Source organism: Phyllostomus hastatus, unplaced genomic scaffold (genome assembly GCF_019186645.2).
Source record: "Phyllostomus hastatus isolate PE091 unplaced genomic scaffold, TTU_PhHast_1.1 phas_scaffold_1066, whole genome shotgun sequence".
Taxonomy (NCBI): domain Eukaryota; kingdom Metazoa; phylum Chordata; class Mammalia; order Chiroptera; family Phyllostomidae; genus Phyllostomus; species Phyllostomus hastatus.
In genome coordinates, this window is record NW_025334004.1 from 19,884,650 (window position 1) to 19,912,464 (window position 27,815).

The 27,815-nt window shown below is 44.5% G+C and overlaps 1 non-coding gene across 1 annotated transcript; it reads left to right on the plus strand.

Moving 5' to 3' along the window:
* The first annotated feature begins 7,901 nt into the window (after window positions 1–7,901).
* Window positions 7,902–8,005, plus strand: LOC123829179. The gene has a single exon (XR_006787565.1). It is a non-coding gene; the product is annotated as a U6 spliceosomal RNA (small nuclear RNA).
* The last annotated feature ends 19,810 nt before the right edge of the window (window positions 8,006–27,815 follow it).

Sequence of the window (27,815 nt, forward strand, 5' to 3'; positions counted from 1 at the left end):
CAAGAGCAGAGGTGGAAACTGTCCGGCTAATGCAGGTGGGAGGCCAGGGTGGTGTCGAGTGGAGCTGACGTGGAGGCGGAGATAAGCAAACCGTCGATGACGAGCTGCAGATGGGGGTGACGTGGAAAGAAGGCGCAGGAGGTAAGACAGGCCCTGGATCTATATTGACCCGAATCCAACGTAGAGCTAGCCAAGGGCAGTTAGGGAAAATCCAGCCAGATTGGTGTTTCCCTCAAATGCACTGCCCGCCCCTCTTTAAAACAGACTTAGAGGCCCATAAAACCAATTCCCATTGGGGCCCTTTATTCTGCTACAATAATACTTAAAAGTTTCACTTGAACCAGTCAAATTCTTAACAGTACCTTTTTATTTCCCTCTTCAAAAAGCCATTTTGCCTGGTCTAAACATAACTAGTAGTGATAAATAATTTCTACTTAAACAATCATTTTGTTACATATTATCAGCGTTAAAATGCTGAAAGTCTGAGGCCTGTCAAGGAAAGAAATTATTTTATTTGTAGGAGTTGGGCTGACAGACGTGACCTTCCAGGCATGAATGAGGCCGACACGAGCACTCCGGGATGAGGCAGGATACACCGGGCTCTGGTGCCCAGACTCCTAACCTTGTACATGGGTGTGTGTGCATGTGTGTGCATGTGCGTGTGCACATATGTGTATACAGGGCAGTTTGCAAAGAAAGATAAGAAATTCCTACACAATATGAATTCTCTCCCGCCCCATCACTAAGATATTCCTCTGAAATCTCTTTACCAGAAACCCCGAAATATTAAAGGCAAATACTCTTCAGAGAGGTGAAATAGAAAGCTTTGATCAGCTATGAATGACTCAGTGGGAACATACATATAAGATCCGTCATCTCCAACAGCTGAGAATAAAGCACCGGGCCCATCAGAGCTTTGATGGAGGAACACTGAAATCATAAACTGGAACTGGCACTTCCAGAAATCACACTTTTAGTATCCAGGCACTGGGTACTACTAGCCTGTTGGTTGGGGGAATAGTAACCAAAGACCATGTTTCTGAGTTCACAATTTTGCAGAGATCAGCATGACTCCTAACCAAACCATACATTAAAAATGGGCTTAATTTCTGCCCATATCGCCAAGGTTTGTCTTGGCCCAGCCCACTGGCCCAGAAATTGGTTGTGTTTATATTATGAGAATGAGGTCTCTAATAATTGGGGGCATTCCCCTGGCCTTATGAGTTCATTTTCTAAAGACAGGAATGGACTCCTGTAGACCTAGCTGCGGCTTCTTTCCTGGGTCACCTCAGCATCAATGTCTCTGTGAGGAGGCTGGGGCAGGGGATGAGCTAGAGGCTATCTGTGGCCATGTAAGAAGAAGAATGCTCTAAAATAGGCACCCTTCTGTTCAATCATTTTTCATCCGTTTCTTCAAGAATTCAACGGTTATTTCCTGAGCGCCCACCTGTGTTGGGCCCTGTGCTGGAGACTGGAGATAGAGTAGCAAACTAAAGAGCCCTGGTCCTTGTCCCAAGAAGATAAGACCCAGTCGTGGGCCAAGACTGAACTTCGAATTGTAACAAGTTGTCCTAGAAGGGCAGCGAATACCGTCGCCAGCTCTGGCTCTGGCTCACTGAGCGAACATGGAGTACTCGCTCGCTCTCTGAGCCTCGGGTTTCTCAGTTGAACTTTGCACCCTCCAAGGTCTATAATGCTGTTTCTTGTGACCTCCAACAAAATATAACCTGCTGTTTGGCAGCCATGCTTGTCTGCAATGCAGATGCATCTAAAAATCACTGCGGGTGGTTTCACTGGGGTCTCTGGCTTTTGTTCCATTCTTCCCCCACTTTTCTAAATTCTGCTGGGCACTGAGTTGAAATGGAAGATGCATGCCCTTGACTGACATGCTCAGTGTGTTTTTCCTGAGCCTCAAATGATAAGACGGGAAGAGAGGGGATGCAACTTAGAAATACTTTTATCTAACCTGCTCCCTTTTCAGGGAACCAGCCTCAAGGCTAGGGGCTGGAGTGATGTGACTCAGGTCCCACGGCAGAAGGGAGACAGTCTGGGGTCAGGATGCACATCCGCAGACTCGCAGTGGCATGTCCTCCTGACACCAGCACGGTGCCACCTTAGTTCCCTGTCCCGGTCATCTGGTCCTCACCTAGGGGAAGAGCAAACTGGGAGCACTTGCACTCTCACTGATCCAGCGTGCAGCCAAATCACTCAGCCCCAGGGACCTCGGTGCCCGCAGCTGCAGGAGGAAACATGTCTAATGCGTGCTGCTGAGTGCAGACCAAATGAAGGTCGATGGTCAGACAACGGCATTTTTGAGACGGGTAGTGTCACATCCACGCAAACCACTGGAAACACAGCCGTTGGGAATGGTAGGAGTAACAGCAGAGTAAGTCATGAAATATAAACTTTACCCGTGCCCATCAGGACTTTGGTCCCTTATATATGTGACATCCACATTGCTTCCATGGTGTCCACAAAAACGTGTCTTGTAAGTTTAGATTGTACCTTTGAATATTTCTGATATACTTTAGAAATAACTGATATGAAGGTTTGTGTGTGAAACATGAATTAATACATCAGATTAGCAGCTCACCCATGTGGGCATCTGCCACCATGTCCATCATTAATGTGGCCACATGTGGGCACTCTTGTGGGTGTAAATGTGGAGGCAGACCACTCACCTGGGACACTGACTGGAGCAAACTGACTTTCCATGTTTAAATTTGCTGCTCTAATGCATTGGGTTTATCATCATCATCATCATCACCATCGTCATCATCACCATCATGATTAACATAAGATTAGCATTAGCACTTTCGAAAGGGAGGATTGCGCCTCTAAGTGGTTTAATTCCTATTTGTGCTTTGATCATTGGTATCAGTTAAAACAACACCATTCTCAGGAAGACAGGAAATTTCATTGCTAGACCCACTCAGCTCCCTACCCCTCCAGACCCTGGGAGAGGATTTATTTATGGAAAGTGCGACCCCGGAGTCAGAAAGCCAAGTGCTGCTCTCTGTTCCATGTTCCCCAACTGTCTCTCTGGGTCTGTGTTCTTCTTAAATACATTGAAACAACATCTTTTATTTTTCTTCCTCATAAAGAGTTTTGAGGGGGAAAAAAGAAAAGTAAAATAAAAGTTATGGTGAACATGGAATGCTTAAAAAGAATGAAGCACCAAATAACTGTGTAACAGAGGGAAATTAGCCAATGCTTATAGAGTCTTAATTTCCTGCCAGACGTCATTCTAAGTGCTTCGCATAAACACTGTTGACTAGTAGTAATAAGAAAGAGTAGATTTAATTAAAAATTTACCCATATAGTTATTCACGATTTTCCAGCAAAATATCAGTGCCCTTCGGCCCTCTCTGAGTACCACTCTGTCGGGATTCCGGGACAGGAAGTAGAATTATCTCTGAGCCTCCTGCGATCTGTGGGGAGATCAGCACAGATGGTTGCACCCTGCAGGGCCTTGACCAACTGATGGAAAGAGAGTCTTTCCCAGCGAGGAAGGCGGTGAAATTGCATCCTTTCCTTCTCATCTAATTCCCCGTGCCAGGATGAAGGTGCTGGCTGTAGTTGCAAACCCTGTGAATAAAAGGTAACAAAATGCCCATATCACTCCATTTGTGGGTATTTCAAAGGACGTCGGGGTTGATCAGGGGACAAGGAGGGAATAACATGGCAGTTACTTAAAGAACCAGAGGATCGATCGCATGGCTTTGTCCCAGTGCGGCTGGGCTGATGTGTCCACAAAGGAAAGATTTAACATGTTGGCTCCCAAGTGCAGGAACTAAATAGACCCTGGCTCTTTTGTTGCGGTTACCTTTGTTTTCCGTCTCTAAAGGAAATACCTGCAATCTGATAACTGGAAGTGTCTCCAACACAAACACTCACAACTCCCAAATAGAGTGTGGGCGAGCTCTATCAATGTACAGTGGTATTGGTCATTGGTGGAAATAAAATAAAACTAACATTTTGTAACTGGTGAGCTTACTGGCTGGTGTCACAGTGACTCATCTTGTTAACCGAGCATTTTCTGTGTGCCAGGTACGGCATCGGGAGCTGGGTGGGATTTTAGGGGAATAATATACTTTCTGCCCTCAATGATACCAAAGGGGCATGTTTTCAGTGTCAATCTGTGCAGGCACAGTGGTGAAAGACCCTTACAGCAGTCCAAGAGATAGAGCCACAGGAGGAAGCTGAGACACGGAGAGGTTGAGTACCTGGCTCAAGGTCACTGGCCAGTGAGTAGAGTTGCTGGGACTTGAACCCCAGCGATCTGGCTTTAGTGCTCATGAGACTGACCACCGCACTGGTCACCTGTCCTGTGGGATATGACAGATAACAGGCGTGATCACACCTTTTGGTAAGTACTACCCAAATCGTCTGCAAATATGTGCTTCAGAGAAGGAAGATGACTGATTTAAAAAGGCTTCATAGAGGAGAAAAGCCATAATAGTCTTCTTTCTTTTCTTTTTGTTACATAACACATAGAACTCCACAGGCAAAAGCCAGAAGAGGCCATTGGCAGCTTATGGGAAGGGCAGGAGTCATCCTGGTACAAAGGGCTGTTTGGCACAGTGCTTCTCAAACACGGATACAAATTTAAGTCACCCATCTGTTGTTGAAAGGCAGGCCACGCCCAGATGAAGGCTGCACAGGTGGCATCTGAGAATCCAATCAGAGGAGGCTTGGCCCACAAACAGTATCAAATGGACACACGGGCACAGAAAACCAGCTCCTATTAGGGTCTCCTTCTTCCTCTTCGACAAAATCTGAAACTTCCATCTGATCCAGTAAAATGCTTAATCACCTCTTTTTTTACTTCCCCCCTTTACAATATATTTTTATATGTTCTAAGGAAAATAATTAGTTTGAATGAGAATATCTCCTTCATTCCACATTTTCTCAAAATCACCAACATAAAAATGTTTTAAGTCTGAGATTTAGCTAGACAATTATTTATTTAACATGTGTTATAAGTTTCTCTTAATTAATTAATTATCCAGCAATTAGAAAGAAAACTAGTTGTTTTCTCTGGGTTTCATCGGGGTGGAAAGCTCTGATGTATAACTTTAGACTTGACTTCCCTGACAGAAATTGAGCAGAATTTGTTACTATGAAATTAGCAGGATTGCTGTGCCTCTGTGGCTGAGGCCCTGATCTCCTGTTGAGATGTGATTGTGTGTTCACACGTGTGCATTATGTGTGCCCATGCATACATACGTATCCACAGATTATCCTAAAAGAGGAAGTGTATTTAAACAAGAGGCTCATTTTTAATCTCAATGGCCATGAGTTGAAATGAGTCACTAGGGAGCGTGCCCCCTGCCACCCCTGTTAAAATACGTGTCTCGACTAACTCCCCAGACAGGTGGTATAGGATACTTCAGTTAGTTGTTAATGACTCAGTGGGAGTATAATTATCAAATCCTCTGTATTTCCCAACAAGTAAGAACAGATCCCACGCGTACTGGGAGCTTCGCTGCAGGGCAAGTTGGAGTAATCTTTTGGGACCTGGGATCCTCAGGGCACGTGAGGAACGAAGAAAGAGCCCTGAACGCTGTGCAGCAGTGACTGGAGTACAGGGAACCGAAGACCAACTTGGTGAATGAACCAACTCCACAAATTTCTGGGGACCTGTTTCGTCTCCTAACTTATACACTGAAATCAGACATGATTTTTGCTCGTGCGGATAGTCTGCAAGGATTGGCTTGACTCTCTTCGCTGCACCAGAATTTTCCTTTCTTCCGTCTCAGGCATACAGTCAGATCCTGGGCTGTCCTCCTTGTCAGGAACAGATTTGGTATTTTTTAGAAAATTCTCAGATAATCTTCAAACCCTTATCCCCCCTTGGGAAACTGGACTTTTATGAATGGAGAAGCCCTACTACTCCCTTTGGACTAGGATCCAATACAAAGATTAAGGGTTGAGACCTCTCCCTCTCCCCCTTTCTCTCTCCCTCCCTCCCTCCTTCCCTCCCTCCCTCCCCTTCTTTCTCCCTTTTCTGTCTTTTTACTTCCTTTCTCTCTCCTTCCTTCCCTCCTTCTTCTGGCTTATTTACATGTCTCATCCACTTGTTCTGGGCTTACTCTTACTATCCTCAAGAACAGATGAATATTATTTCTTTTAGAAAGTCTCCCTATCAACCCCTCTTCAGCCTCCCAGGCCTCAAATTACATTAAGCACCATCTTCTGGGCTATCAGAGCATCCCATCCCCTCTTTATCATAGTTCTTATTTTATATTGTAATTTATCCTCTTACTTGAGTTATACGGATGTCCCTAGGGGGTCATCTGACCCTTGAGATTGGGATAAAATTAAATTAAATATTACCTGTATTGGAGGAAGAAATAAACAGATAATGATTATCCTGGGAATGGGGCGGGTAGTTAATGACTGAAAGAGAGCGTGAGGGGCGAGAGGGGTTCTGATAGTTCTGTTTCTTGATATGACTGCTGTTACAAGAAGGAGTTTACTTGGTGAAATGTCATTAACCTGTAAGCATATCACTGGTGCACGTTCGGTATGTATTTTATTCTTCAAGAAGAAAGTTTACATTAGAAACAAACAAACCAAAAAGTATACTAGCCATTCCAAGTCCTAATTGGAAAAAAAAGGCCAAGTATAAACATAGAAAAATGTTTTTTAAGTGCTTAACCCCTCTATGAATCCTCACCTTATTTGAAGGGAAAAGTAACTATTAGAAGGAAAAATACTTCAGCTCTAAATCATGGCAGGATGCTTTGGGAACAAATCCTTGTTTACATAGTCACCTAACACACATTTCCCTTTTGAAATATGGAGTGAATACTGCAGAGTCTGATTTGTTTTAATACCTTATATGCTGAAGTGTTATGGCATTTAATAAATTGCATTTAGGAGGCATTAAGTTGAAACCTACTGTTACCAAAATCACAGAACTCTAGCAGCATTGTTCCCTGTGTGTGGTGCTGTAATCTTGCCATACAGTGTAATGGGATATTAAGGATGTCAGGACATGGGGAGACCAGGTGTATGTGAAAGGGATTATAGTCAGACCCATTAACACTGATCACATTTAGATAAAGATAACTCTTTCTTTGCTAGTATAGGTGACATTCCATTATGGTAGAACCCATGTTTGCAATGAACAGGCTGTTGAGGGTTGGCAGTAAGGAACTCTGATACTTCAGACACGGAGGAGAGCAGAAGTTTCAGTTCACAAAACAGCTGGGGAATGATGGGAATCTTGAACAAGCACCAACCTATCTCTGAGGCCCTCAGGCAAGCTTGCCGATAAAGAGCATCTTCTTGTGGAAGTCAGCACCTAAAGAGGCAAGCATGTGCACTGGAAAACTGAAGTTTAATACATGTAGATCTATGGGAGCATAAATTGGTACAACCAATTTGGATCATTATCAGGCAATTGTAGTAAAGTTGAGGATATGCATCCTCCGTGACCCAGCAATTCTGCTTCTTGGTATGTACCTGGTAGAATCCTGTCCACAGATACCCATGGAGACATGCTAAGACTCTTCCTAGCAGCAATGTTTGTAATTCTATCCACCTGAAACTAGGTAAATGAATTCTGACATGTTCATACAGTGAAATACTGCTCAGCAGAGCTGCCCGAACAAGAATGATGTGTATCAACATGCATTTATCTCACCAATGTGCTTTTCATTACGAATGCAAGTTTCAGAGGAATGCAATATTGTATTATTTTGCAAATTTTAAAAACAGGCCAGAAAATAATGTAGTTTTGTTAGGGATTCATACATACATAAAAAATAAGCTTAGGATTCACTTGCACATCCATCTGTATGTTTATTCATTCAACAGTTATGGTCTACTTTAGGTTAGGCATCCTTTTTGAACTAAAGAGAGAAATGAGAAAAGTAAAAAGGGTGGTCACTGTGCTTACTTCAGTGGCACATATACTAACATTGGAAGGACACACAGATTAGCAGGGCCCCTGCTCAAAGATGACATGAAGATTTGTGAAGTATTCTATTAAAAAGAGGGGTAGTCAGTGACCTCAAAAGTTTACAGTCTAGACAGCATAAAGCAACACACAGGTAAATATTGACAACAGTGTAAACATTTCACATTGAAGGAATCTGTATATAAAAGGAGGATTCAGCTTAAGGAAAAAGTGCACACAGACCCTGTCTCTCGGGCATGTGGCTAACAATGAGGGGGACCATGGAAATGAGACAGACCTAGCGCCACCAGAGCCCAGGACATCAGTCCAGTGCTGGCCTCCTGGCTCTTCTTCCAGGATGCACTGCAGTCCGTTATCTAGCCAAGTGCCCCCACTCAGCCTAGGCTGTTTCACACACATTTTACAGAGGCTGAAATTCTGCACAAGGGGTCATTCCATGCTGTGTCGTGCATTGTTTTCAATATTAGTGTCACCACTCTTCACCAAGAGGTGTAACAATGACAGGGGCTATATTCATCAGTCATTTGATTGCTTTGTGTTTGAAGAGGACTTTGAAGCTCTCTTTCCCCCAGAGTAATTTATAGAAGAACATATTGGTGTAGACTAGAGCCTGTGCTCTCCTTCACAAAAGAACCATGATGTGCACTGTAGGAAGGCTCAGTTGTCCTTGTTACCAACCATCTGTGGGAACTCGGTGGGGTGGGTTACTGGTCATTGTGTGACACCAGAAACTGAGCAGGGGAAATGGATGGGGCAGTATTCTATCATAACCAAGAGAGAGATTCACCTGCATTATTTTTCACAGCCTGTAGGATGCTAATGACAGCAATAGCCAGTCAACTAAATAGGAACAGATATATACACATATTATTTGAGTCATAATTCCAAAGATGTCCATTATCATTAAATGGCATACAGAAAGCCCAGAAGTAGTTTACAGTAGAATTAGCACTGCTCTTGCATTAAATACCTATTAGACATCTGGAACCCAAAACATAGTAGCTAAACATTACTAACATCACTAACATTTAGAATCTATGATTCTAAACGCTTTAATGAAATGCACATGCGTGTCCATTTATGCTTTATAGCTTCACAGCCTGTTACAGGAGGATTAAATCTAACCCTGACATTGTCCAGATGAGTACACTGAGACCCCAGATGAGTTAGGTAGCAAAGTTTAACAGTTTGTGAAAGAGCGCTCCTTATTCCCCCGGCACAGAACTTTTAATCTCCCATCAGCGAACGTAACAGTGCTAAATCACCGCCAATAACTCACAGAGGCAGTGGCTCTCACTTAAACTTCCATTTGGGCTTGAAGTTTAGGGATGATTCAGAAATAAGCTAAGTTCCCATTCATGGGCAACCAGGGGCTGGGAAAATAAAAGGAGGATTGCTGCTTTCCCCTCTGAGTAGGGGAAGAGGTGGGCAGTAGCTGCCTGCACTCTGCAGGATTCATTAACCGTGAGTCCCCCCGGCTCAGGAACACATCATAAAAGTCATGCCTATCCTCTGCCCACGGTGGGATCTATGCTGCAAAGAAATCAGAGTAGTGAGTGCAATAAACATGAGGCATATAAGCCTCAAAATAAAAGAGCAAGTGCTTTAACTTCCCTGGAAATATACGATGGGCTGAATCCCTGGGATGAAGGTAGGTTTGTTTGTTTGTTTTTGTTTGTTTTCACTGTAGAGGAAAGGGAGAGCTAAGATTGCTGGTCCTCGGGCCTGGACCGTGTGTCTGCAGGCAGGCTTGCTGCCCCTACAAAGCCTCTGGCATCCTGTCAGCTGTGTTGGAAGCAGGTCATTCATTTGTGCTTCCATTGGTTCCTTTGGGGCTGAGCAGCAGTGCTGATGTCTGGGTTGCTCTGCCACCTGCATATTTAACCCAAGTTCTTTCCCATGTGAGGGCTTTTGGGGTGTCTATCCTAGTCCAGCTCGGGGGTAGGGGTCACCTTACCCACATGCCTCTGACTGGCTCTAAGAACAGGTCGTTCTACAAGGTTGTTAGTAAATCATAGGGCTGCCCCAACAGCCTCTCCAGATGGCTCTGGGTTGAGCTGGTGTCCCCTGTTGACTGAGCAGTACTGGTTTTCCCAGTGCCCTGATCCACAGACTTCAAATCCTCCTGCTTGGATCGCTAAGATCGGCGTATGGCATCTTCCTTCATCTTGGTTCTCTGGACCCAGTCACCTTACCATCTGTTATTTATAGTCTCTTAGGATTGGATGAAATGTGGCATTGATCTTGCACCTAACAGCCTTACCAGGGGTTAGCCCCAGACAAGCCAGGCAACCGCCAGAGAACTAGCTGCAGAATCTAACCCTGATCCAGCACACTACCCTCAGCACCAGCAGGGCTGCTGACCTGGTGCCCACAATGCCACAAGCTATAAAGAACCACACGGTTTAATGTGGAGATCACCTCTGGTGCCATAGAACATAAAACCACCAGAACAGGAAGGCAGCTGAGAGGTAGCAAAGACAGGCACCGATCCCAGATTCCACCCTTCAAGTCTTTTGCTTCTTCTGTCCCTCAGTAGCTGGATGGCCTTAGGATGGCTATTTTACTTCTTTGAGCCTTCAGTTCATCATTTGTAAAATGGAAATAATAATACTAACTCCATTCACAGACAGTTATACTTATTATAGTTCTTGCTGTGGAGCCAGGCACATGATAAACCTTTACTAAAGACTGCCTTATCATTATCATCCTGACTAATAGAACATATGAAAGTTCCTGAAATATAGTAGTTGCCAAATAAGTGTTTGTGGAAGGATGCCGATTACGCATGGCCTTTTTAAATCTCTTTACAGATTCATAGAAAAACAGGTGCCCAGCAATCTTTTCACCAGCTCTTTTCTTCCCTGTGCCACGTAATTATTACTACGGTTAGTCCAGGGTCCCAGAGAGAACCACGACACAGTGTCAGTAATGACACTTAGGCACTGGTGTGGCACTAAACAGTGTTTACAGTTTTCATCTCGTGCTTCCTTCCAACACCCAAGTTGGGCATTTGAACAGGCGTTATCCTTTTTCAGTTAAGGTTAGATCCTCTAACCTTTGCTTAAGTGTCAGCAAGGAAACCAGAGGCCAGATTATATAATTTCTCACTCTGGTTCCATATTATAGGCTGAGTCTATCACCTGCTCCAAACCCCCCAAAACCTGTGGACTGGATCATTAAAAACAGCCATGTCACCCTTTCATCAGTTCTAAGTTTAGATTAAAGAAAGCCATTCTGCAGTGCACAAACTATCAGTGTACTCACCCCCGTGTAAGGGACAGTGGTGACCTGACATACCTCTGTCCATAAGGTGCCTCTGGTCTCTTTGGAGGGACAGTGTGACACTCCTGAGGACAGCAGCATGAGAGCAGATACAGTGTCATCGCCACAGTGTGAAAGAGCATTAGAAGGTTGCACTAGAATCTGACTCCATGTAGATCAGGGGCTTGATTTTGTGTAATTCATTCATATCCTTGAGTTTCAAGTTATTCACAGAAGGTTTTTTGATTATTCTTCTTCTAGAGGTGACCTGGAAACAAGACAAGTGAAATGAACAGTTAGGCAAACAAAGATACAAAGGATTGCCTGCTTAAGATCTGGCCCAGGTTGGGGGAAAAGATCTACATTTTACACACACACACACACACACACACACAGAGTATTAGCATAAGAGGAAGAGAAGCAAAAAAAAACAGCATTATATTAGTTTTAAATTTGTCTGGTCTAGGCTACATTTCTTTGCTTCCCATTACAACACCCCACTGGATGTGTTCAAGTGCCTTAGTTTCCTGATGAACATCTGTATGTCTGTGGCATAGTCTAGATCAGAAAGAAATAAACCTCTGGGAGAATATGGTTAAGACATTGCAATATGGTGACCCATTAAGAAAGCCAACCCACATTAAGGAGGATGAAACTTTGAAAGAATTACTGAGAGCCACCTATGCCATTCCATTCCTTTACAAAGTAAGTTGCTGTGCAGCAGAGACATTTGCAATACAAGGGCTCCTGGAAAGTGGAAAGTACTAAATATATTCACAGCTGTCTCCCCTCGGGGTTTAGGTTTTACTCCAGAGCCAGTTTCAGAGTCTTATTTCAATTGAAAGCTTTTACTTGATCTGAAATGCATTGAGATTTCATCAGGTAGAATCCATTGAGGGAAATTACTTCCTGCAATGATGTACGACTCATTCATTCACATCTCTGAGCTATTTAGAGGAAATAATCCTCGGACTGTATCATTAGTTTAAAAGCCACTGCAGTTGTCTGTCAGTATAATTTTAAGCCACATAGGATCATTAGTTGGGAAAACATACTTGAAAGGATATACAACTAGTTCTGTCATTGGAACAGTATGATTTATGTTGGAGAGACACAGCACTGGAAATTACACTTGTAAGCATAAGTCATCCTTAGGAAACTGACATCTGAGCCCCTCTTCTCCTTTGACGTACCGCACAACAACCCAGAGACTGAAAGATGCTCGGAAAACACAAGGATATTTCTAGGGGTACAGAGCACTATTGTGAAGGCATCCAGAGTACGACTGTGAAATTATTGTAATGATAAAATGCATCTCCATTGGCTCAGTCAGCAAAAAGCCAAGAAGCTGTTCTCGGGCTTCATTATTCTATTTGCCATTGTTCTACTGGACCATTAAGCAGCCTTAGCATTCTTTCTCAGTGTGGTGGCCTCCTGGAGGGCTGTCAGTGTCTGGCTGCTGACAGCTTCCTTGGCCATGAATTAGGAGGCAAAAGTGCTGATTATGTCTCTGCCCAAATTGCTGACGCTGCCACCTTAGAGTCCTGCTCCCGACTTTTAGATCACCTCTTCTTCTCTCCTCCCTACAAGGGTAACATTCGATATGAGATGAAATTCAATCCGAGATCCATAAGTGTCGTGTTGAGGTTTTACCACCTAGAAACATCAGAGCGGAATCTTATCTTTTGTTCTCTCTGTATGTCTGACCACCCAGCGCCGGCTGCATCATGCAAATCCTTCCTAGGAATTAAATATAGTATGAAATTGCTAACTAAACTACTTAAGCAGAGTGATGGTGGAAAAGGCCAGGGTGAGTGGAGCCAAACAAGTTTAATAAAAGGAAAATATTATGGTTTGCTGGCCATTCTTGGGCTGCCATCAGGACTTTGGTTTTCTGGCTTGCACAGAGGAGGAGATACACCCCAAACTACATGTTTCCAGGAGGTAAAGCAATTTCACCCGTTGTGGCTGTGGTGCAACCTGTACATTCCGCCTTCAGAGGAGGGTGGGCAAAACTTCCAGATAGAAAGTAGTGAGATGTTGGCTGCTGCGGGTTCTCTCATTGCGACCTTACCATTTTTTAAGAGTACAGGCTAGTTACATTACAGAAAGTCCTTTGTCTTCAGTTTTCCTATTGTTCTGTCATGATTTTGCCTTTTTAGTGGGAATCCCTGCAAGCAATACCATACTCTTCTCAGCACATCATATCAGGAGGCTTGCTAAACATATGAGCCTTTCACGGGCGATGTTACCTCTTATCACCTGGCCTGGTGCCTGCCAGGTGTCTCCATTGCAGAGTTCATCGATACATACGTTGTCCATATTTGAAGCCACGTGTTAGGAATCATCAGTTTTGTATCATGAACAGTCTTCCTACCCAAGAGGGAAAAAACCTCAACCTGCCCTATTTTCTTAATAAAAGAACCAAATGCAATAATGTTCCAGCTTGGTGATACAAAATAGGGCTTCATCCTTCCCTGGCCTGCACACCCATCAGCTTCAAACAATACACACAATATGAAATTGCAAAGAAATCGAGCTGGAAGGCCTTGAAGATGAGCAGGCCTAAATTTGTTTTATAATGGGAACCACGAGGTCCCAAAACTGTGAAGTGCCTTTCCCAGGGTCCCCCTTGAGTCACTGGTAGAACTGGGGTGACAGAGGGCTCCCAGAGCCCCTGGCAGCTGCATTTTCCCTGCACCATCTTGCTTCCCAGGCAGGGACCTAGCCCGCACCACAGTGCCCTTCAGCCAAGAAAAGTCACTGTGGAGCCCAGAGTAACCTCAAAGCCTTTGGAAATGCTTCTGTTTACCCCAAACTAAACGTCAACTGTGCTTTGCCTTCCACCTTGACAAAAGACAGAGACTGGGAAATGAGGGGTCAGAAAAATCGCCTAGAAAAATTGTTTTTATGTTTAACAACCCTTATTACTTAATTATGATTAGCAAGGCAATAGATATTTAAGGTAGACTTCTTAGACACTACGGGGCAGAAGCACTCTGATGAAAATAACAATGACCCACATTCCTGCCTCAACAGGATAAATGCATTTTCTTTAAATCTTTCTGTCTCTTTACATATGCATGTTACAGTAGATAATAATATGTGATGATCTAGAATAATATTTTTGTACCTAGCTAACCAGCTGCTTTTTAACAAAATAAACGGAGGTTATTATAGTTTCATAATTGTATATAGACTTGTTTACTAACTTATATCTTGGCAACTTTTTCCTGTAAATATTCACATAAATAATATTAATGACTGCATAGTGCCTCACAGTAAGAATGCATCATTATTTACTTAACCAATTTTGGAAACTTTAGAGGAAATAAATATAGGAATACATTTTAATTTGTAAATTTATGTGTCTTAAATTATTAATGAGGAATAACATTTAGAACATATTTCTGGGTCTTGCCATTTCCTTCTTTGTGACTGATGCATACACAGCTTTGAACCCAGAATTGTTCTTGATATTTATAATAATACTACTTCCTGTCATATATGTTGCAAGTATTTTTTCATTCATTATTTACCTTTCACTTGAGTTAAAAGTGAGGTGTCTGTCTGTGTGTGTATTTATTTTAGGAGTGGGGAGAGAGGGGTGGAACCCTCCTTTCTAAATAAATCTGCGCAATGTGGAAATTCAAAGTGCGTGCATTGACATGAAGCATGCTCTTACAGGAATGGTTTCCCAAGAATAACACATCTGGCACTTGACTCTTCATCTTTGCTACGATCCTTGCCAGGCAGGCACACCTGTTTCACAGACTAGGTCCCCTCCGCCCAGCATTTAAGACAGTAGGTGTTCTTGCAGGAAAAGCAATAAATCTGCAGGAGAGAACCCCATAATGTCTCATTCAAGAAGCGGAGTGTGAGAGACTTTGGTGGGTACAGAAAATGCCAACTATATTGTCACTAAGCTGTTTGGAAAATACTCCATCGAGTCCTGATTAGTGAGCGTTTCCCACATCACTCACGCCCAGCCTTTCTGCCACTTATTTCTGCAAACTCCAATGCACGGCCCCAGAGCAAACACTATTTTCTCTGGCTTTGCGATCTCTTTGCCTACCTCCATTATTGTTTTCTAAACCGCAGAGACAGCAATTGTGTTGGTGAAAAGAATAAAATAATTATCAGGTTTAAAAAAGCAAGGAAAACAAAGAAAGAACTCTCAAATATGAAATGTTTACAGCAAAGATACCTTCAAATTCCTTTAAATTTCTTTTTCTTGTATCTCTGAACTACCAGTTAACTTTGTTTTTCCTACTCACAACTCAAGAGTAGCATCAGTATGAGTTAGTCACATAGAAAGGAAGGTGGAAAATTTGTATCTTTAGTGTGAAAATCAGACCCAATCCTTCCCAAGTGTTTCTCTACCTTTTTTTCATCATCATCCCCCAAAGAAGGCTTTTAGACTATTTTTTTCTAATGGCCCTCCTCCAGTGAAAGTTTAATATCATAGATATACTGTATATTTCTCTATGTACTGTATTAATAGCTATACATTAAAAGAATATGTTTTGCCCTGGCTGGCATAGCTCAGTGGATTGAGCGCGGGCTGCGAACCAAAGCATCGCAGGTTCGATTCCCAGTCAGGGCACATGCCTAGGTTGCAGGCCACGGCCCCCAGCAACCGCACATTGATGTTTCTCTCTCTCTCTCTCTTTCTCTTTCTCCCTCCCTTCCCTCTCTAAAAATAAATAAATAAAATCTTTTAAAAAATACGTTTTTTCACAATTTCCCTCCTGTGAGAACCAGGGTCTGCTCCTTGAGGGCAGTATCGCCCCTGCTGAGAACGACCTACAATGTTTTCTCTCAACAACCCATCCATACTCACCTTTAGCATCACAGAATCTCAAAAAACAAAAGGAAACTTATTGTTCCACTCATTGAATTGTTCTTATGCATTGATTCATAGGAGACTCACCTAGGAGGACTTTTTTTTTTAGAGAGAGAGAGAGGGAAGGGAGGGAGAAAGAGAGAGAGAGAAACATCAATGTGCGGTTGCTGGGGGTCATGGCCTGCAACCCAGGCATATACTCTAACTGGGAATCGAACCTGCGACACTTTGGTTTGCAGCCCATGCTCAATCCACTGAGCTACGCCAGCCAGGTAGGAAGACTCTTAAAATACAAATGCTGGGGCTGGATCTAAGACAGACTCTGTGAGACTCCGTGTACCTGTGGCCTGGATAACTTTTTTAATGTCAAGTGACTTAGGTGCACATTCTTAACTTTTGAACCACTCATCGAGTCCAACCTTTATATAATAACAACTTTTAAAACAGCTCCCTTTTGTTGAATGCTAATGATGTGCCAGGCCCTGCCCTAGCTCTCGGTCTCAAACTGCTTAAGTAAACCCATGAGGTGGGTACTACCATTGTTTCTTTTTTACAGATGGGGAAACTGAGACATAAAGGAACTAAGAAATTTGCCTAGTGAAAAAGAACTAGTCTGGGCAATCTGAAGTCAAAATTATCACTCTTTAGTCCACACAGCCACACAACCACCTTTATGCCTAAATCATCTATGGAGCTATAAATGTTTTTGTAAAAGACACACACACATACACACACACACCCCACTATTCATCTTATGCTTCTGGATAAAAGCATGTTTTAAGGGGGGGAAACGAATGGGCGTTAGAGGCTAGTAAATTCTGGTTGGAATTGTAAATCCGCCATATTCTCAGTATTTGACCTAGGAATTTCCTAAACTTCCTGAGCCTCAAAAATTGTCACTTTTAAAATGTGCTTAATTGTACTTTGTAAATAAGAGTGATTGGGAGAATACAATGAAATAACATAAATAAAAGTCCTGGCCTAGTGAACACATAACAGGTAGCCAATAAATTTTGTTCTTATCCCTCTACCTCCTTTTTTCCCAGCTTTAACATGTCTAGTGAAAATAGCTCACTACTTGTGTGATGAGCCAACGAGAGCAGAATAACCTCTGTTTGTGGCTAATGACAGCGGCTCCCAACAGGGCTCTGGGATAGACTGGCGAGCATTCTTCAGAGATGCACAACCAAAGTGTACTCAATGTGTATAATCTATTTTTGCAACAACTGAATAGTCACATTATTCCGATAATGAGTAAGAAGTCAAAGATGAGCTTAACATCAAACTGAAGAAAAAGTTGGGTCTTGAAAGAATGTTGTCCTTTGGGAACATAAGAGAATGCTATCGAGGCAATAAGCGGTTCTAACCAAGTACATGACAGTGACCAAGCAATGCTGTGAAAACTATGGAATGTTTTTGTAGATATTGTGTATCCTAGGAAATAGACTCTGAGATGGAGATTTGCATGCAGGAAATTAATCCAAGAATGTTTTCCAGAATCATTGCCTTCAAGGGAAAAGAAGTATCGTCAATAGAATTGTGAAGGAGAAATTAAACCATGCCACACATGGTCACAACAATGTCCTCAGCTGATTCCTGCAGGATGGGAGTGTGAACTTGGGGCAATCAACTCTCTTCAGCTGAGGGAAATTCTCAGCCAACAACTCAGCTGAGAGCTGTCAGCTGCCAGCCGCCTCAGAAACTGGGAGAATGAGTATCTCAGCCCTAAAGGGGAGGAGGGCGGTACTGGGGGTGCACCACGGCCTCACTACAGTCCACCCCTTTGAGATGATGGGATTCTCTTGCTTTGTATGATAAGTTCTGGGAGCATCTCCTTAAATATTCTGGCTGATCTCTTTTCCTAGGAGAGAGTCACACTGATAGAGTCCATGGTGGTGAGTTAATTCTTTACCCTAAAGACTTTTTCCATATTCACACATCCTGACTTCATTTGGAGTGGTGTCTGCATACTTCCTCTGTAGAAAAATCTCATTTACTTATATAAGAAAACTAAGAGAGAACAGGTCATGGGAAGAGGCAGGAAAATGAGGTCCACGGAAAACGTACCCGGTTTGGAAGTGCGTGCAGCTGAAGCAAGCAGACGAGGCATGCGTCAGGGAGAGAACAGAGAAGCACAGTAGGAAAAGGAGAGGGAAGGTGGCCTCTGTGACGGCAGACTGGAGTAGTGAGAGGAACCGATGGACCTCGGGAAGGTGGCCTGGAGAGGTGGAGAAGGACTGTGCCCAAGTGTGAGATCTGGTCACACATGCAGGGGAGATCTTAAACGGCTGGCTTTGGGCACCTGCGCATCTTTTGTCTGCAATCTAGACTGGCCCAGAGGGAGAGGTTGACTTGATAAGGGAAATGAATGAGGTTGCTCTATGGGTCATTAAGGGAAAATATGCAGATTGCTCTGCAGATGGGACAAGGACCTTGTTGGCCTTTCTCTTCCATGGTCCCTTCTCTGGGCGGGGGGTGGGGGTGAAGGCATTCCTTTCCCTCTGATACTCTGTGTGTGTGTGTGTGTCAGCCCACAAATAAGTGTCCTTTTGCCAAAAGATAACAACAACAACAACAAGCCAAAAGCCACGCGTTTCAATTCCTGCACACTGGTGCCCTGCTCCCAGCTGGGCCTCCCTGATAAATAAGATCTGAGGGAAGCAAGGCTGCCCAGACTGCAGTTGCTGATCCTCCTCCCAAAGTTTTCCTGCGGAGGCTTTAGCAGGTGAAATTTTGCTTTTTAAGAAAGTACCGTCCCTGCAAAGGGCAGCCCCATATTTCTCTGTGACTTCAGCAGTGTCATTACTGCCCAGAGAACGGAGAGAGAGGGGATTTACTGCTTAAAGGGCTTCTCAATAAGTCACCGGCCTCAGCAGAGATGCATATCCATAATTTATGGAGAAAGCGATCAATCACCAGAAAATACGTCCTGCCCATTAAAGTGAGCCATTGGCCTCCAGGCTCCTGTCGGCCCATCCCACTGAACTGGAGGGCGTGGGCCAAGGACACCTGGCACTGCCTCTCTCTCCATTGGTTTTCAGGGCACAGGCAGGAATGTCCTTGCCTGAGAACCTTCAAATCCTAGAAAGGAGCTGGGGTTTGGAAAATAGGTTTATGACAGGAGGAAATAGGAGAGGAAGAAGGGTCCATACTTCATCAGGTCCGTCCCAAAGGGAGCAGCTTTCGGCTACTTCTGCAGGTGATGGGAAAGTGTGCCTGAGTCCACAAGTCTTAGATATCTGGCCAAATCAGATCTGAGACTGAAGGCTGGGGGCCAAGCTGGGGATATGGAGGCACACAGTGAGCACTGACTTGTGCAATCCACTTGCAAGGGAAGAAGAAAGGGCAAGACGGAGACTGAAGGGAAAACGAGAGCAAGTGAAGGACCGAAGTAACCCAAAAAGGAAAAAGAAAGTGAGTATGCACTAATCCAAGAACCAGAGGGAGACAGAGGAAGCTGAAACCTAGAATCGTAACGTGTCTGTGATTGCTAGGCACGGCAGCTACCTTGGCCCGGATTTAATGTCATTCTTCTAAGAATGACATTAGAGCTCAGGAGCTCTAAGGGATCCGGTTCCCGTCTCCCGTAATTTATAAAAAATGGAAAAGCCCAGACACCAGGGCAGCTTGGCAGACCTTTCCCGGCACACTGGCCGGAGCTCCTGCTGGGCCTCCTGACCACACAGAGGCAGCCCCAGGACCACTGCTTCCTGACCCACAGGTCCTGTCCGTGAGCCCCTTGCCGTCCGGAGAGGAGAGAGGCTTTGGCCAAGAGGAGAAACTGGAGGCGTTCCCTCTCCTGCTCCCACCGCGGCACTGCTCCAAGGGCCTCTACGGACCGAAGCGAGTGGTGTCCCCAGTGTCCTCGTTTCTTTCACTCAGGGCCCCCATAAGGGAAAGCATCCACTCCTCCTCTAATACGATCTACGCAGAGACATCTTTTACACCAAAACGTCAGTCAAATTGCTCTCCGCTCTGCAGTTTCACATTTCAACCAGGATCAAGCCCTGAGTCTAGAAGAATGATTTGCCGACAGTGGGATTTTAGTTAATTGCCAGCCTCATGAGTAGCCCGGGCCCCAGTGAATCAGCCTGGATATGGCCCATTAGACACTGAAGGACCAAGCCTCTGCCCAGGTCTTTGAGTTATGTCCTACCACTTGTGACCCTCGTTTCCCGCTTCAAACCCCCTACCATGTCATCAGCCCCAGGGCCTTTGAACACATTCTTTTTTTGATCTGGAACTCTCTCCTCCAGCTCTCCACATAATTATTAGTCCAACTTAGCCTGTACAGCACAGCACAGCTGTCCCTTTTTTTAGGGAACTCATCCACACACCACTCCTCCACAGCTTGCGTGATTCATTCCTCCTTTGTCCTAAAGGCCCTCAGGTTACAAGCTTGGCAGCTCCCTACAGAGGACCAGGGTGGGCGGGACATAGTGGGAAGAGGAGATGAGTACCTCGGAGAGGCCAATCAGTTAGGCCCATGAAAGCTCCATTCAGAGGCAATCAAAAAACTCTTGAGGGTTTTAAGCAACAAAGTGGTAAGATCTGATTTATATTGCAAATGATTGCTCCAAGCTACTGTTGGAAACGGAGGAGGTTGCCAGCAGGGAGGTTAGAAGCAGGGAGATCAACTGGCACATCTAAGCAGAGTGGGGCTGTGCTTGGGTATTCAGTGGAGGTGCAGACGAGTAAGTGGATTTAGAGCGTGTTTGGGAAGAAGACACCAGTGGTATATTCTTAGGTTGAATAGGGTATTTGGGGGAAAGAGCAGAAATAGTTTTCTCCCGAGTGACTAGTAAATGCAGCATTGGTTACTGACACAAGGAAGACTGGGTAGGAGTAGTGGGGGAGTGAGGGAAACTGGTGTTGCTTCAGTGAGTTAAATTTGAAGTCTCTGGGATACCCAAGGGGACATGTCAAGAGGGCAGATGGTATTGCTAAGAAAAGGTCAGAGCTCAGGAAAGATATTGGGCGACTACTGACCTACAGAGTCAAGGTTGCTATCTGAGTACAGTGGAGAGAGGGGCTGACATTGATGTGAGCACGTGAGTGAATGTGTGGAACCTAACCGAGTGAGAAGGGAGACATACCTGAGACAGTGAGAATACGGGAAAAGTTGTTACAGTCAGAGGATGGAGAGTCACAACGAAGTTGTGTAACTGATAGAGTGGGAGACGTGAAGGAGGGGAGATGGAAAGAGGCGACGGTGGTCAGAGAGTGGATTTAAGGAGGCGGAGACCTCCACTTCAGACTCACCTCGTTGGGCCAGCTACACCCCAAGCCTTCGTCATGCGGATGCTCTTGCTCTGCTCCAAAATGCCTCCTTCCTTTTCAGGCGCCGGCCCATCCATGGCTGTTGCTGCACACTCTGTAACTTTAAACCAGCTGGATGTACCTGTGGGCTGCCTACACGCTGACCATTAAATGGGCCCTGGAAAGGCTCCAGAGCCGTTTATGAACATCCCACACCACTTCCCCCTGCTGCTCGCTGCTCTGCGTGACTTCTCACCCAGCTGGGCTCTGCTTGGCTCTTGTACTGTCTGCGCTAGTCCAGAGTCGTGGGCCTCTGATCCATGCAAAAATCACACCTTCCGCTCTGGATCCCCTCGGGTGGTAATCACTGCTTACTTCCAAGGAGCTGAGCCTCTGGCTGGCACTGCAGGCACCCAGCCGGCTCTGCCAGGTTCTCCGTGAGAGAGAGGATTTGGCAACCCGCAGACTTCCTCCGCCATCCCCTCCCAGGAAGCCCTTCCCCAGCGGAGGCCGTCCCCACAGAGAAGATGCACCTCCCGTTTTCCCTCCACCCTTGAGAATATGTTCCCAACGGCTTTGTAAGCGTGTCCCTCTTTGCATATTTAATTATCTGTAGGGATGTTATTCTGCTCCTTATTCACTTTTTTTATTTTTAACTTTCTTTCGTGGAATTTGGTCTCCATCTTTTTGTTCACTTTTACCTGGAATTTGTTTTCCTTCCTAACTTCATAGCTCTGGAGCGCCCTCTTCTGCTGTCTTTGTGAAACACTCACAAAATGTCGTCTCCCTTTCTGAAACTCAGAACTCTCCTTTTCACCTGAACTTTGTTTCCTTCGTCTCTGCTGAGCCATCGAGGCTCACTTTAGATCCTATTCCCAGCAGTTTCTACTGGCTGTGGGGCTTTGTCTTGGAAGGGAGTTTTGTCGGGTTAGTTTCGAGAGTTCGTGGGGCCCTGACTACCACCACCCAGGCCCCTTCTGAACTCATCACTGACAAGCCAGCAGAGTCTGAAAAACTCCCAGTTTCAGGAACTGCTCCTGACCTGTTCTCTGAGGTTCCAGTGGGGTCCTGTCTGCCTGTTTGGGGGACCTCAGCTACATCAATGCCCCGTTGTTTGTTTTCCTTTCCTATTCTTCCCTCCCCTCCCCTCTGCTCTTCTTTCCACTTTAGGACTTGCGTGCAGTGTGGTGGTTTGTCCCCACCTATTTACATTCAGGGCCAACTGGCTTTTTTTGTAGATGTCCACTACAGAGTAGGGGAAGTTGGCGGGTTTTGTCCATCTTGTCGTTAAACTATCAGGAAGATGAATAGAACAAACAAGCTGTAGGAAGAAACCTGTTCTAGGCTGAAAGTGTGCGACAGACAAAGGTCCTGAGTCTTCCTGCTTCTGAGGAATCAGTAGAAGCCAGTGTGACTAGACACTCACTTGTGAGACATGAGTGGATATCCTGGAATGATGCATGAAAAAGAAGCCAGTGTGGATTGTTCAGAATACTGCAAGCCACAGAGGAGATCATGAATTTTATCCTATAGGCAATTCAAAGTCATCAAAAAAGCTGAAAATTGTATGCAACCTTCTAACAGAGCTGGGAAGAAGGATCACTTTGCTCCTCCACTTAAAGAACTAAGTTGGGTATCTTTGGCTGTGAACAATGATTTGACCACAGAGAAGATGAATGAATGACATGATCTAGTGCATTCATTGCCCATGAAGAAGTGAACCAAGATAGGAGTAAAAATAGTACCCAGGGAGGGGGAGAGAAAGGAGGGACCAGAATGAGAAGGCCCCGCACAGCCCTCGCTCAGCGAGCTCCTGGGAGCCACGGGCCTTTCTTCACATCAGTTGCTCCTGGGAGAAACGTGGTGACAGAGCCACAGAACCTGTGACACAATTGGAGCTAAAGAGAGCCGCTGCGTTAGATTGAATAGAGCAGCACCTTTTTTCAAGGGGCTGCATCTCCTCTTACAGTGTTCGGGGCTCTGAGTCAGAAGGTCAGCCACATTCACCTGTCAGGACAGTTCGGATAATGATGATTCTCCTTTCTTGCTATTCATATCAGTTGCCTTTTGTTGCAGTCACTGAGGCTTTGTGAGCCAGCGTTGTAATAAGCCTTCTATATAATGTAATAGTCGGCACTTTCCCATTCTCATTCAAACTTCAGCAAAAGTGTCAGGGAAAAATGGAAGAAAGGAGAATGGCTGTGATTTGGGTATTATTGTTATCTACATTACGTAAAGGAAAGTTGCTTAAATGGCATGGAAGTCTTTCCTGGATATCATATATTCAATAAATATATAAAGCAGAGTCACTTTTTCAGTCACTGATGATTGAATTTCTAGAGCTGATCTAGGTTTCAATTTTAAACTCTGCCTTCTTCTTTTAAGTTTGGAATCATTGGGAATTATTTGTGGAAAGGCACCAGGTGATACGATGTCAGCCACAGGCCACAGGGAGGTCAGCACAGCTCTGGTCAGCTAAGGTCAGTTACGCAGAGATGATTGCAGGTTTGAGCCTTTAGCAGCCAACACCTGCAGCTGCTGAGGGATGAGGGTACCACCTGGCCAAGGTAATCTGGGTGGGGCGCCAGTCACATCTACTACTTGGGCTTAGGTGGGACAGCACTTTTAATATTTCTAACAACATTTTGGATAAAAGGATCTATTCAGTAATATCTTAGACTTTCCAAAAATGCTGAAGGCTGTGACATTTACTTACTCTGACATTTGATCTTAGTGACACTGCTCTGGATTTGGTCTCAGTCCTAAGCTGTGTCATGCTTTGAAATGGTTAAACGCGGTTTCATTTTCCAACCCCGAAAGTCCCAGAAAATCTAGGCTCTCGCTGTCTATCTGAATCTGTTTGCAAACCTTCTTTCCTGAGCTCATCTCTCTCTTGTACTACCTTATCAAATACAGCTCACAGCAACCAGCGCATTTCAAATTCTGCTTTGAAACTGGCTAACCCAATGCTCAAGAATATTCTCTGTTTTCCAGATTATCACAGGTGATCATTTTGTAGAAGGTTTACCAACACACATGAGCTGCCATTCTTCCAACATCCTATAACAGTTCCCTCAATGTCATCTGTCCTCCAAGAGGCCATGTAATAATTTTAGATACATCTTCAAAGGTTAGTAAAGAATTGGGACCAATACTACAATTAATACAGCATCTGCCCCAAGCTGGACCAATGAGAGTTCTTTCCATGGGGATGGAGAAGAGAAGTTACCCGGGTGAATCTGATCCAGATCCTTTCTGCCATGGAACTCTCTGCAAAGAGAGTCTGTCTGCAGACATGGACAAGTGAAGTAGATGAGCAGAGCAAAGCACACACGTGAGAGGCACAGAGACGTTTCCCTGGATTCCCACCTCTTTGCACATTCCTCCTCCCAGCTCCTTCCAGGGGCTCAGCTGAGTTCCCTTGCTTCTATGGGTCCCCCTTCCCCCGTCTTTATGATGAGTTCCTGTTTTTGTTTTATGCTAGCTTAAGTGGTTTCCTGTTACTTGAAATCAAATATTCTCAGCTAATGAAGAAGAACATGATGTTTCTGAGACAAACATCATGCATCAATCCTCCTGTGGTCCAGCACCCCAGCCCTAGCCCCAGCCCCAGCCTCAGCCCCAGCCAGTATATCTGCATTTGCTTGGGCAGCAAAGAAGGGCAATCTTCTGGATAGCAGGAAACTGTGCTCATACACCCACTTCATATTTGACGATGACAATGATGATGATGACAATGATGATGATGATGATGATGGCCCCACTGGACAGATACGTTCTATAGCAGATGAGATGGATGGCCCATGGAGAATTGGAACAGGCTTTTAAAAGACCATCTCTTTCAGGAATCTCCCCTACTACAAAAATGAGGCAACTTCTCATGCCCGTAACTCAGAATTCCTTGTAGAATCACTTTCATTGATATTTGTAATAAATTCAAGTTGGAGGGATGGCATTTGCTCTTATAGTATTTTGTTTTGTTTTAGCACAACTTACTTATTGTATACCATGTAATCTTAGGCAGGTGACCTAGGCCTCAGTTTTTTCATCTGTCTAGTGGAGATAATAACGTCTACCTTATAAAATTATTATGAAATTATAATAAAATAGTTTCTGCTTACTCCATAGAGTTAGTCCCCTTTTTGCCTCTCCTGTTATTTTCTCCTTCACTTGTCTTATGTCACAGCATTGTGCACAGAAACCCCATGGGTGAACTCCTTTTCACAGGAAAAATGAAGGGCATCACCTCGTGACTCTCCAGTTTTTAATGACCCTTATATTAGACGTGTCCAAACCCACCACTGGACAAGAACAGTTCCATTCCTCTCAAGTCCTCTGAGATTTGTGTATCACATCTCCTGAGAGTGTTACAACCCGAAAGGGCCTTAGAGTTGGACGATTTAATGTAATCCTTTCATTTTATAGATTAAAAAAGCAGTGACCACAAAAGTTAAGATGACTGTTCAAGGTTAGGGTTAGGTCGTACAAAGCACAGATTAAACACAGATGGACTATTCTAGTCCGTCTTCCACTCTGTTACCATACCTACCAGATCAAACTGAAGACATCACAATTTTTTCTTGGTTAGTTTCCTGCTAAATTTTTAACTGTTAAAAAAATGGGGAAAGAATCCAACAAGCACTCTTCCCACTTTATCTTGGGTCTAGATCACGCACCTAAATTTTTAAACACAGAGAATAATGGAAGAGGCACAATTATGGATGTCTTTCAGAGAGCAACAAGAGCTAAACAATTCTATAGAGCTTAAATATATGAAAAGCGACAATCTCTGTGGAGTTCAGTAAGGAAACACAGGAGCCCTCCCGGACCACCCACGTGGTCCTGCTTTCAGGAACACGCAGCAGGAGGCCAACAACAATACCCAGAGGGAGGCTAATTAAAGCACACATGACCCAGGGGGAGTCTAATTAAGGCCACCTGAATCATCAATACCCAGTGTTTGTTCAAACAACTGTAGCATTGAGAGAAGAAAAGGTAAAGAAAATGCCACTATTGTAGTTGATTCCAAGAGAGGCATGCTGAGGGTTTTGGGGGTTTTTGGGGGGTTTTTTTGATGTTTTGCCACAGCATGTTGCAACGGCAACAAGAAACCCAGCTTGAAAACATAGCACTGTTTAGTTGGGGGTTTAGCATTAGGACCAAACAATATCGTGAGAGACTGGTAGGCTGGACCGGTGATTTCTCCATGGGTGACTTGGATACAGAACAAGACTGCTTTCAGAGGTAGGACTTTACAGCAACCATACTGTACCATGCACTGAGGTGGCCAAGACAGTGGCAGAAGAAGACCCTGGTCTCCTTGATCTCACTAGAGAGACAAGGCCGCTCCACACTAAGGCTACAGGCACTAGAACCACCCAACCTCAAAGCCAGGCGTGTGGAGCCGCAGTGAGAGTAGGAGGGGTCAGTCCAGCTGAACAGACACACCTGGGGTTGGCTGTGGAGGAGGACTTAGGAGATGAAGTCCTGACTTTCTCCCCCTTCCTGGTCACCTCCTCTTGGACCAGTGGGTCTTAACCTTCATAGTTCAGTTTGGGTCATTATAATCTCACCTGCCACTGACTTCTCTGTGTTCCTACTAAGGATTTATGGGAAAATGGGGAACTGAGCTCCTGCTTCTCGGCCACCGCCTTGTGTTCCCAGCACTGGCCAAGGCTGCATGGGAAGCTCTTCACCAGCTCAGTTGGTCTCCATGCAGGCTCTGCTTACACACTTTCAGGCCCCCCACCCCACCTTCCCCTTGGTGAGCACTGTTCCCTCTCATTTCTTCGTAATCACATGTCCTAATAAGGGCTCTGGAACAGTCTCCTTTGTCCCAAAATGACTAGTTTATTCATGCGCTGCAGTGACCCCTGCAACCACTGGGCTTTCTACCCACCAGTTCCCTTTACTCGTGTCTCTGAATGATGCAGCTTCTGGATAACTGACGATTTGTGTTTATGTGTGTAATACCAATGAATGTCTCCATTCTTCTAACACACATTTAACTTGGACTTAAATATCCCAGTGAGCTACCCACAATATAAGAATGAAAAGGTTCTCTAAGAGCCTTCTAATTTTCCCAAGACATATGCTGTGATTGTTATACTGCGGTTGTTATCCTTAAGTAGTATTATGTGTTATTCAACAGCACACTGGCTGCCGTGAAGAAACAAAGATTTGTTTCCTTCTCAGTGAGTTAACAAGTTAAATCAGAAAAAATCAAAGAAAGTCAGAGAATGCACACCAGGAAAGGAAACAAAACACTAAGGAGATTGGTAATTCCTTGGTAAGAGTTTGAGGTGCGTGGAGGGCATGCGTTTCTGAGCACGTGTTTCACACACCTGGGGACCAACCAGAAGATACTAGTGAGACCCTTGGAGAGCTGCTTCCACCATTTAAACTGGCAACAAACTAGTTTCCAGTTGGAAGAGGTTTCCGTCGCTCAGTTTAAAGAGGTGCTGTGATTGTTCTCATCCCTTGGAACACCCACCCACAGGTCTTGAATTTTTGGAG